This window comes from Oryzias latipes, chromosome 9 (assembly GCF_053564925.1).
Source record: "Oryzias latipes strain Hd-rR chromosome 9, Olatipes_Hd-rR_3.1".
Lineage (NCBI taxonomy): Eukaryota > Metazoa > Chordata > Actinopteri > Beloniformes > Adrianichthyidae > Oryzias > Oryzias latipes.
Genome location: NC_136245.1, coordinates 9180097 through 9190607, shown reverse-complemented (window position 1 = coordinate 9190607; position 10511 = coordinate 9180097). Strand labels below are relative to the sequence as shown.

General features: G+C 45.7%; 1 long non-coding RNA gene across 1 annotated transcript; it reads left to right on the top strand.

Annotated features, from left to right (window-relative positions):
- The first annotated feature begins 1222 nt into the window (after nucleotides 1–1222).
- On the top strand, nucleotides 1223–7569 carry LOC144994413 (uncharacterized). Its single transcript, XR_013657946.1, has 2 exons — nucleotides 1223–1662; nucleotides 6994–7569. It is a non-coding gene; the product is annotated as an uncharacterized LOC144994413 (long non-coding RNA).
- The last annotated feature ends 2942 nt before the right edge of the window (nucleotides 7570–10511 follow it).

Here is a 10511-nt window from a genome sequence, read left to right as displayed (position 1 = left end):
ATATTGAATTGGAAAGATAATTTAAAATCAAAGGTGGAGCTTAACAGCAATACATGCACACTGCCAGAATTTGGTTACTTGTTCCAATAATGTTAAAGTAGAAGCAAAATAAAATACAGAAATAATAGAGAAAACTGCAGAAAAAAACTATAAAGTTGTTTTTGTATTTCTTTCACAACAACTAGCTTGATCTCTTTTTATCTTCATTAATAAATGTCATTTTTTTGAGACCTAGTATCCAGATATTCTTTCACCATTATATTCCAATACATTCATAATAGGAGTATGTCCAAATCAGGCTTCCTTTAACCCTTGTGCTATCTTAGATGACCCCACCCTTACATTGACGTGTTCTCCCTACCATGACAAAGGTGGATAAAGGTGGAAAGATTTCAAGTAATCCATGGACACCAGTGAGGTTCGCAAATCATTGAAGAAAAAAGGTTCAGCGCACTGTCTAGTGGGTCTAGATCAGTGTGCACTAGTGTGCCGTGGGAGATGGTCAAGTGTGCCGTGAGAAATTGCCCTCATTCACTGATCTAAAAACATTTTCCATCTCCAGGAAATCAGCTCTTTGTTCATCCAAGCAGGCCCTGATAAAACACTGAGTAGTTAGGAATATAAAAGATCTTAAAATTACTTTTTCTTTGTGTTTATTTAATTCTATTAAAGACATTTTGATAAGAATGACAGTACCGTGATTTAGCTGCAGCTATGACTGTAAGGAAAAGTCCCAACCCTTTAACTGTCTCCGCCAATCATTCTTGAAGGCTTAATCACATGTCATCAGTCTGACCAATCAGAAGTGCTTAAAGTCTTCACTTCCTTGTTCTTAATTCTGCTCATAAAATCGCTCAGTTCTAACAAAAATACCAGCTAAAGTTCGTCTTTAGTGGTGTAGCTTTCCACAGAGTCCGGTGTCAGACCGTGGAACAAGTGAACAAAACAATGAAGCTCAGAGACGCAAGTCTTTCTGCCCTTTTTCGGCCGTTTTCACACTACATCTCCCTTGATGCATTGGCTTAAAGGGACAGTGTCCCAGCGCACAATGAGTTGTCCTTGTGAAACGTCCTGAAACCACAACAAACAAACAGTTTCTAAATTTTTCTAATTTAACTTTTATTTCAACTCTTAGAAAAAAACAGCCACAACTTCCTGCTTTTTCTGCCACATTTATCACAAAAATCCACGTGAGATTGCGGGGGGGGGGGGGGGGGGGGGGGCTGTCGATCAATACAGACCATGAAGAATTCCTGCCTTTTTTTTTTTTTTTGGATGGTGGTGTGCCGCGGGATTTTTGTCAAGGTTAAAGTGTGCCGGTGTGGGTACCGGATGTTCTCGGGTTGCCGGATGTTCTCGGGGTCCTTCGGGGTCCTTCGACCAATGATGACGTCACACTATTTGATTGGCTGTAAGTTGCCACGACCAATGAGTTAACGTCGCTAAGTTTTTTTTAAACTTTATTGACAATTGCGGTATCATACATTAACAATGACATTAACGTTAACAACGAACAATAACAATGTAATGAATATTGCTTCGAAGATCAGTCACCATTGCCAAACATAATATATTAACATAGAAAATAAAGAATAGAAGGGAAAAAAGAAACAATGAACATAACACACAAATAAATAAAAACATAAGTAAAATAAAATAAAGGTGTCATGGTGCCTCTGTCAGCTATCTTCCCCCTCCCCTCTCTGCTTGGCCACTGATTCGTCCCAGCTGCGTTCACTCATCTCATCAACCTGCCAGACCTACTTAAGGAGCGCCAGGACCAGAATTCAACGCTAGTTCGTTGCCCCTGATGGACCTACATATCCCACGAGTGGACGCCAGCTTCAGCTTCAGCCCAAGCGGAGTTATCCCCGGAGTTACCTACCTCCTCTCAACGCTCCATACATCAGGCCTCAGCTCTGGCCTCAGCCGAACCTCCAGCCACGCCACGGGCCACAGTCGAACCTCCAGCCACGTCAAGATCCACCCTCTCATCTGGAGTTGCCGTTCCTGCCATTCCCCGCCACAACAGGACAAATTCATCCGCTGGAAAAATTAAATCTATTATTTACCTTCACTCACCTCCTGTCTTCCTTCTGGGTTTCAGCGTCTGGGTCTGTCTAGCTTTGACAAGTCATGACAGAACGAACTAGCCAAAACCCCGACCCAGCTGGCCCGGAAGATTTACAAAATACTGTCTCCCAACAAGGTCTGTTCCTGAAACTCCTCTCCAGTGCGGTCACCCGCGTCACTACAGTCCAAGAGGACACGATCTCTCGCATCAGAGGTATGAACCAAACGCTTTCCGAGCTAACCGAGCGACATGCTAACCCTGCTATAGGAGCTTCTACTCCGTCTTCCGGCAACAATGCAGCTTCCGCTTCCGGTCCTGTCAACTCACCCGAAAACTTCCGGTTACAGCCTGAACCGTTCCTAGGCAACGTAGAAGCCTGTGGCGGCTTCTTACTTCAATGCCAACTCATATTCCAGCAGGCTCCCAGGCATTATCACTCTGATATCAGTAAAATCACCCTTATAATAAATTTTCTCCGGAAGAAAGCTCTTCGGTGGGCTCAAGCCTTTGTTTCTGCTAACCCTATTAGTCACCTTCGCTATGAACACTTCCTAAACGAATTCCGTTTGATTTTTGACCAACCCCGTAAACGGGAAGAAGCCACACGTAAATTACTTAACCTGAAACAACACAACCGGACTGTTAGTGAGCACGTCATTGACTTCCGCATTCTGGCGGTCGAAGCAGGCTGGCCAGATCTGGCTTTAAAGGGCATTTTTTTTATCAATCTTTGAATGAAGAAATTAAAGACCATCTCTGTACTCAGCCTGAAACTAACTCCTTTGAAGAGCTCGTTTCAGCAGCCCTCCGCTCGGACATCCGACTCACCGAGCGACGTCATGATCGCCAACAGACCCCAAAGAAAACCATCAGCGATCCGGCCAATTCTACCATCACAGCCCAGTCGCCCCTCAGAATGGATTTTCTCGCAAGCTCCAAACCATCTGAGGGACCTATACAGATAGGTCATTCTAAACTATCTGCAGAAGAACGACAGAGGCGAAAAGAGGAGGGTTCATGTTTTTATTGTGGAGCCCATGGACATTTAGTTTCACAGTGCACTCTGCGTTTAAATTCCCAAAACCCCCCGCTGAGTGACAGGTCACGGGGGGGGCAACCTCAGCACTCAGGAAAATCAAAGCTTCCTGTACATTCCTGTCAGAATATGCTGTAAAACCCAAACTCATGCTTTCAGGGCCTTTATAGATTCTGGAGCCGAACAGAGCCTAATTGATCATGGTCTGGTGTCTAAACTTGGTCTTCCCACAGAACCTCTGGAAGCTCCTGTCGAGGCCTTGGGCTTAGGAGGGCAGCACCTCTCCAGAATTACGCATCGAACCAAACCTGTTCAACTTCTCACCTCTGGCAACCACAGGGAAGTTATGCAATTTTTCATTACCCAGTCCACTCATACGCCCATAGTACTAGGCTACTCCTGGTTAAAGTTGCATAACCCACAATTTAATTGGAGTTTAGGACACATAACTAACTGGAGCCCCTATTGTTCTGCTAATTGTCTCTCGTCTGCCTTACCTTCGGCTCATCATCACACCACTGACTCTCCCAGTAACATTAATCTGGATAAGATCCCCTCCTGTTACCATGACCTACGTGATGTTTTTTGCAAATCTAAGGCAAGCGCCCTTCCTCCCCATCGCCCCTACGATTGTGAAATCAATTTACTACCGGGTGCTACCTTACCAAAGGGCCGCATTTTCAACCTCTCTGGGCCTGAGAAACTTTCCATGGAAAGTTATATCCAGGAGGCGCTATCCCTGGGTCACATTCGCCCCTCATCATCCCCTGTTGGGGCAGGTTTCTTTTTTGTCGAAAAGAAAGATAAATCTCTCCGCCCCTGCATAGATTACCGGGAACTCAACCAAATTACAGTCAAGGACTAATATTCTCTGCCCTTAATCTCCTCTGCTTTCGACTCCGTCCAGGAAGCCCACGTCTTCACAAAACTGGATCTCCGTAATGCCTATCACCTTGTCCGTGTCAAAGAGGGGGATGAATGGAAGACTGCCTTCAATACCCCCCTGGGGCATTATGAATATCTAGTTATGCCCTTTGGGTTGACTAATGCCCCAGCAGTATTTCAGAGGTTAGTCAACGACGTTCTTAGAGATTTTCTAAATCGCTTTGTTTTTGTATATCTTGATGACATCCTCATTTACTCAAACAATCTTACCCAGCATGAACAACACGTCCGTCAAGTCCTCACCCGTCTCTTAGAGAACCAGCTGTATGTTAAGGCAGAGAAATGCGAATTCCATGTCAAGTCTGTTCAGTTCTTAGGTTACATCATTGAGGCAGGTCGTATAAAACCCGATCCCTCCAAGATCGAGGCTGTTTCCGCCTGGGAACCACCTACCATTCGAAAGAAACTGCAACAATTTCTGGGCTTTGCTAATTTCTATAGACGTTTTATCCGCAACTACAGTAGCATTGCTGCCCCGCTCACTCGCCTCACTTCCACCCATCAAAACTTTCAATGGACCCAAGAAGCCCAACAGGCCTTTGACCATCTCAAGAAACTGTTTGCCACAGCCCCCATTCTCATTCAGCCAGATCCCTCACGCCAGTTTATCGTGGAGGTCGACGCCTCGGATTCCGGGGTCGGCGCTGTTCTTTCCCAGAAGGAACTCACGTCTGGAAAGCTCAAACCCTGTGCTTTCTTTTCAAAGAAATTGTCGGCTGCAGAACAAAATTACGACGTGGGGAATCGTGAACTGCTGGCAATAAAATTGGCCCTGGAGGAGTGGCGGCACTGGCTGGAGGGGGCTGAGCATCCCTTTATTGTCTGGACAGACCATAAAAACCTCGCTTACCTTAGAACCGCCAAGAGACTCAACTCTCGTCAGGCCCGGTGGTGTCTGTTTTTTGACAGGTTCCGCTTCACAATCACCTACCGTCCTGGAACCCGGAACATCAAACCAGACGCATTGTCCCGCAAGTACAGTACCAAGGAAAACTCGATCACCACCACCATAGTCCCCTCCACGTGCATAATCGGCGCACTCACCTGGGATATCGAAAATCGGGTGCTCCAAGCTCAAGGTGAGGAACCCAATCATGCCCCCTGTCCTAACGGAACCCTTTATGTACCCACCTCCCTCAGGGCAGATGTCATCTCCTGGGGGCATACCTCACGGCTGTCCTGCCATGGCAGCGTCCAGCGCACTCTCCATCTCCTCCGTAGAAGGTTCTTTTGGCCTTCAATGGATAAGGACGTCCGTGAATATGTGGCAGCGTGTACCACATGTGCCCGCTCCAAGTCCTCTAACTCTGCCCCAGCCGGATTGTTACAACCATTACTCACCCCCAGTCGTCCTTGGTCGCACATCGCCTTGGATTTTGTCACCGGGTTGCCTCCATCTCAGGGTAACACTGTCATACTCACCATCATTGACCGTTTCTCTAAGATGGTTCATTTAATTCCTCTAGCCCAGTTACCCTCCGCCACAGAAACCACCCAGGTCCTGGTTGACCGGGTATTCCGTCACCATGGCATCCCCTTGGACATTGTCTCGGACCGTGGTCCCCAGTTTGTCTCTCAAGTCTGGAAAACCTTTTGCTCCGCCCTGGGGGCCACGGTCAGCCTCACCTCCGGCTATCATCCCCAGTCCAACGGTCAAGCAGAGAGGGCCAACCAGGAACTGGAAGCAGCCTTGCGCTGTCTGGCGGCACAAAACAACGAGGACTGGTCCCAGTACTTAGTATGGATTGAGTATGCCCACAATACTCACGCATCTTCCGCTACTGGGGTGTCACCATTCGAAGCCGCGCTCGGGTACTCACCACCTTTGTTTCCGTCCCAGGAACTCGATTTGGCGGTGCCCTCTGTCCAGCAACATCTCCAGCGTTGCCAACAGGTCTGGCGCCAAACCACAGAGGCTCTCCTCCGCACCAAGGAGAGCAACTGTCGCATCGCCAATCGCCACAGGGTGGTGGGACCCGTTTACCAGCCCGGCCAACAGGTATGGCTCTCTGCCCGCAACATCCCGATTCAGGCCTCCTCCCGAAAAACTGGCTCCTCGCTTTATCGGACCGTACACTATTGAGAAGATCATCAATCCGACCTGTGTCCGTCTACGCCTTCCACGAGCCCTCAAGGTACACCCTTCCTTCCACGTTTCACAAATCAAGCCCGTCCAGGACAGCCCTTTGTGCCCGCCGTCCGCTTCCCCGCCGTCCGCCCGTATCATCGACGGCGCTCCTGCCTTTACGGTCAGCCGTATCCTGGACATTCGGCGTCGGGGTTGTGGGCACCAGTTCCTGGTTGATTAGGAGGGCTATGGTCCGGAGGAGCGATCCTGGATCTCCCGCTCTCTCATCCTGGACCCGTCCCTCATCGAGGATTTCTTCCGGGCCCATCCTGATCGCCGTCCTGGACCGCCTGGAGGCGGTCGTTGAGGGGGGGGTACTGTCATGGTGCCTCTGTCAGCTATCTTCCCCCTCCCCTCTCTGCTTGGCCACTGATTCGTCCCAGCTGCGTTCACTCATCTCATCAACCTGCCAGACCTACTTAAGGAGCGCCAGGACCAGAATTCAACGCTAGTTCGTTGCCCCTGGACCTACATATCCCACGAGTGGACGCCAGCTTCAGCTTCAGCCCAAGCGGAGTTATCCCCGGAGTTACCTACCTCCTCTCAACGCTCCATACATCAGGCCTCAGCTCTGGCCTCAGCTCTGGCCTCAGCCGAACCTCCAGCCACACCACGGGCCACAGTCGAACCTCCAGCCACGTCAAGATCCACCCTCTCATCTGGAGTTGCCGTTCCTGCCATTCCCCGCCACAACAGGACAAATTCATCCGCTGGAAAAATTAAATCTATTATTTACCTTCACTCACCTCCTGTCTTCCTTCTGGGTTTCAGCGTCTGGGTCTGTCTAGCTTTGACAAGTCATGACAAAAGGAACATAGAAAAAATCTAAATAGTCTAATACTAGTTAAGTTAGGGGTACTCGTGAAGTTTGTATTTCTGAACAAAACTAAGCAATTTCAAGCCATTCTTCTTTTTCATATAATGAAGTGATTGAAAGTAAAAACAGAGCTCTTTATTAAATTTTATAAAAAGTGGTTTGGTCTTCAAAACTTGACCTCACCAAGATGGCGGTGCTCTCCTCCAATGAGGAACCACGTGATGTCTCCTCTAGTGATATAACTCATTGGAAGGACCCTGAAGGACCCCGAGAACATCCGGCAACCCGAGAACATCCGGTACCCACACCGGATGTTCTCGGGGTCCTTCGGGGTCCTTCGACCAATGATGACGTCACACTATTTGATTGGCTGTAAGTTGCCACGACCAATGAGTTAACGTCGCTAAGTTTTTTTTAAACTTTATTGACAATTGCGGTATCATACATTAACAATGACATTAACATTAACAACGAACAATAACAATGTAATCAATATTGCCTCGAAGATCAGTCACCATTGCCAAACATAACATATTAACATAGAAAATAAAGAATAGAGGGGAAAAAAAGAAACAATGAACATAACACACAAATAAATAAAAACATAAGTAAAATAAAATAAAGGAACATAGAAAAAATCTAAATTGTCTAATACTAGTTAGGGGTACTCGTGAAGTTTGTATTTCTGAACAAAACTAAGCAATTTCAAGCCATTCTTCTTTTTCACATAATGAAGTGATTGAAAGTAAAAACAGAGCTCTTTATTAAATGTTATAAAAAGTGGTTTGGTCTTCAAAATTTTATTTTTGTGCATATAAAACTTTCCTTGCAATATCAGGATTTTCTGGTCTATATGATACCACACCGAATAGAAAATTTTTTGAGTGTAAATGAAATGGCATTGCAATTTTGGAAGAATACCAGAAGCAGAACTCATCCCAGAATTTTTTTATAATTCCACAGTTAAAGACTTTGCACTGCAGTTGTAACTTGACCTTACCAAGATGGCGGTGCTCTCCTCCCATGAGGAACCATGTGATGTCTCCTCTTGTGATAGAACTCATTGGAAGGACCCCTGAAGGACCCCGATAACATCCGGCAACCCGAGAACATCCGGTACCCACACCGTGGCTCAAAAAAGGTTGAAAAACACTGGTCTAGATGATCCCACTCCCAATGTTAAGGTGCCTAGGATAGCACAAGGGTCACAGGCGAAAGTCATTCGATGTGATTGAATAAATCTCTTATTTAAATAATGTATTATTTAGTCAATAAAACACTTTTTTTAATTTAAATGATAATTGCTTAATAATTTTTTGACACAATAATAGCGTATCACCATGATAAACCTTCATGAACCAAATCCGAGCACTGAATTTTAATCATCATATTTTTCTGGCTCATTAGGCAGAATTTTCTTATAAATTATCTGACTTCTATTCACAGCTGGAGGTTACAGTGCTGCAGAATGGAGCAATAAAAGGGGAGCAGGTCAACAATGCCTGGAATGCCTCAGGCAAAGGCAGGAAAATGCCGAATAACAAAAACCAGCAACTAGTCTATAGGTAAAAGACAAACGGAAGAAAACTCTGTCCATCCACGCGTTCAGGCGCTTGGTGAAAAATGGGTTCTGGAGGAGCAGCGATAGATTATGTGGATCTGGCCGAGCCATCGCAGGAATAGTCATCTTTTCCCAAAAACTCTGAACTCCAGTACTTCATGCAAATTCAAATTATACAGGAAGTTTCTTTTCTTGTCATTAAGAAGAATAAAGAGGCTCTTTTCTTGTTAACCAATTATCGAGGCTTGGTGTATCGGCAAACACTCACACTATAGGAAGAAGGGCTCCAAAAGCATTATGGTTGGTTGCGATTCTCTGGGTTTTATTTGTAAGCTATTGAGGTTTCGAAGTCTTTCTTTAATGAAAATGATATGAAACACTGTGTGAATTTAATAATGTAAAGACAAAAGGAAAAGATAGAGTTGAAGAACAGGATGATTATAAAAAAAAGGGATGCGGGCAAAAGAAAATTATAGAAGGAATACATTGTAGACAGAATAAAAAAAACTATAAAGAATCAGTACCCACATAATTAAGCCATATTATTTTATGTTATTTTTCATCTGCACAGCGACAAAAGTTGGAATTAAAAAGACTGGTCAGAAGCACATGACCTGACCCCTGAAGAAAGACTCTATGAGTGAGCAAAGGAAGAGGCAGAACAGACAGAACCTCCAAAAACAATAGATGAAGAAAATTAGGTAGGCTGACAAGAGAATATTAGCGAAGTCCAAGGCCAGCGTTAATACAGAATGAAAGGATGCCCACGGATTTTTTGTGGCTACAAAGCGATGAGGTTTCAGTCTGCACAAAAACAAGTACAAACAAAGGGTAGCAAACTATCACATTAATCATGACCAAATAATTATAGACGAATTGAGCGTTTAAAACAAACCCAACTACATTAAATGTAGTGTTTAATCTATAACTGTTGCCGTGTTCTCAAATGTAAATGATGTCGGTTCACCTTTTGCAGCTATTACAACTTCAACTCTTCAGCAAAAGGTTGTCCACAAGGTTAAGGAGTGTATTTATAAGAATTCTTGACCTTCTTCCAAAAGCGCATTGGTGGGGGTCACAGGTTGGTCGAGAAGGCCTTGCTCCTAGTCTCCGCTCTAATTCATCCCAAAGGCCAGTCAAGTTCAACCACACCAGACTCTGTCATCCACGTCTTTATGGACCTTGTTTTGAGCACTGGTGCACAGTCATGTTGGAAGAGGAAGGGGCCCGCTCCAAACTCTTCCCACAAGGTCAGGAACATGGAATTGTCCAAAACAGTTGGCATCCTGAAGCAATCAGAGTTCCTTTCACTGGAGCTAAGGGGCCAAGCCCAAGTCCTGAAAAACAAGCCTACACCATAATTCAAATTTCACACTCGGCACAGTGCAGTCTGAAATGTACAGTACTCCTGGCAACCTCCAATCTCAGACTCGTCCATCAGATTCCCAGTTAGAAAAGCGGGATTCATCACTCCAGAGAACGTGTCTCCACCGCTTTAGAGTCTAGATAGATTACACCACTGCATCCGACGCTTTGCATTGCACTTGGTGATGTGTGGCTTGGATGCAGCCGCTCGGCCATTGTAATCCATTCCACGAAGCTCTCTGCATACTGTACTTGGGCTAATCTGACACCTCCAATAAAAACACCTCCAATAAAGCAGTGATTCTGCAAGTGGTGACTACAGATAACGTCTCAGTCTTTATGTTTTCTGGCTGTTTTGGTGACTTTTAAAAAGTTAACAGTGTTGACACTCAAGCAATACTATGAGACGACGTCTGCAACCTACACAAGTGGCCCAGGTATTGTAACTCATCCAGGTTGGCATATCAATGCAAACTGTGGCAAGGTTTGCTGTGTCTTTCAGCGAAGCATCCAGAGCATGGAGGCGCTACCAGGAGACAGGCCAGTACACCAGGAGATGTAGAGGAGACCGTAGGAAGGCAACAA